The following is a 1,688-nucleotide window of genomic DNA, read 5'->3' as shown; positions in this document are numbered from 1 at the left end:
CTTCTTATTGTGTAGCTTTGGGAGTCTGAATTGGGTGACACATGAACACTGGGGAAAGAGAAAATGATAATCTTGGAGAGCTTATAGGACTGTTGGAAAGGTAAAAAGAAAAGAACCTAAACCCAGAGATAAAGGCTGGGGAGACAAAAGCCCGCACAGATTGGTATTGGGGAGAAAAGGGATGCTGGCCCTTTATCTGTGGCAATCACATACAGCAGAACAAAGAAATGAAGAAAGTAGTTTTAAGAGACTCTTTCAGGAATCAAATCCCATTTGGCCTTTCCTATAGAGATATCAATGCACATTTTTCTCTTCTTTTCATTCATTTCTTTTTTCCAGTTTTGGGCTCTTGTTGCTTTGAATACAATGATGCTGGACATGGGGTTCCTGTTAGTTTCCAATAACCTCACACGTAGCCTCAGGTTCTCATAAGCCAGTTGCCCCTTACAGAAAAGAAGGAAGGAAATTGTGTTATTTGTTTGATCCTAAGATTCTTTTTTTTTCTTTTTTGAAGCAGGATGCACTTCCATATTTGACAAGAAATCATAGTTTGTCAAGATTCTTTTTCTTTGTTATTCGGACATTTCTTATTGGCAGCTTGAATTCTTGACAGTGGAAATTGGGTGACATGTCATGTAATGCACTTTAACTTTTAAAGAATGTTTAATCAATGTTTCCATTCACTTTTTCTGTAATAATTTTCCTCCTGTAGGAAAAAATTGAAATCATAGTGAATTTACCAAGTACTGTGCACCTTGTTTGTAAAAGAAAAAAAGAAAATATCTGAAGAAACAAATTTCTGATATCTCATGCAGACAATGACTTTGTAAATCCACAGATTTGTGTTGTTGTCAAGTGATCAGAGAAGCTTCGTTTTGCTGAGGGCAGAGTTTAATGCAGAGACTGCCCAAATTGCTGAGAGTAAAGGCCAGTAAGTGTTTAAGGCCAGTAAGTGGGGACTCTACATTTCTTCCCCTATCTCCTTTGAGGCTCAGGAAACTTCATGGATGAAGAAGAGCGTGGCTAAATGCTATACTTTGGGCAGGCCAAGGGTGCCATACACACAAACCCACAGTAGCTCAATGTAACCTGCGTAAGGTAGATACAAGACAAAGTTAGTTGAATTTCAAGCATGGAGTTGGCTCTGAGCCCCCATTCTTTGTTGGGGAGCTATTGGCTGTTGATGGCTGCTGGGGATGGAGAGTCACTTGCCTTTGGAAAGTGACCACTGGAAGTCAGCCTATGGACTATAAGCTGATGCCACAGCCAAACTCAACTGGACAGCATTAATTGAAATGGAGGGGAGTTATTGTCTTTTAAAAAGAGTATGTATGTGATATGTTTTTGGAGGGGTCATAAGTCAAATTTGAAAGGAAGGAGTAGGGATACATATGGGTAAGATATGTTGTGTGCCTGTATGAAATCTTCAAAGAATTATAAAAAAATAAAAGAGAATTACCAGAATTATTTACTTAAGTATCTACTTCTTTTTATCAGCTCCAAGAAAGATGTCCACTGGGAGAGGTTTTTTTGTTTTTGTTTTTGTTTTGTTGTTTGTTTGTTTGCTTTTTTTTTTTTGAAAGGTGACCTGGTTTTATTTCTTTTTTTTTAATTTTTAATATTTTTATTACATATTTTCCTCAATTACATTTCCAATGCTATCCCAAAAGTCCCCCATAGCGCCCCCC

This window comes from Mus caroli, chromosome 2 (genome assembly GCF_900094665.2).
Source record: "Mus caroli chromosome 2, CAROLI_EIJ_v1.1, whole genome shotgun sequence".
NCBI lineage: Eukaryota > Metazoa > Chordata > Mammalia > Rodentia > Muridae > Mus > Mus caroli.
This window is presented reverse-complemented; position numbering follows the sequence as displayed.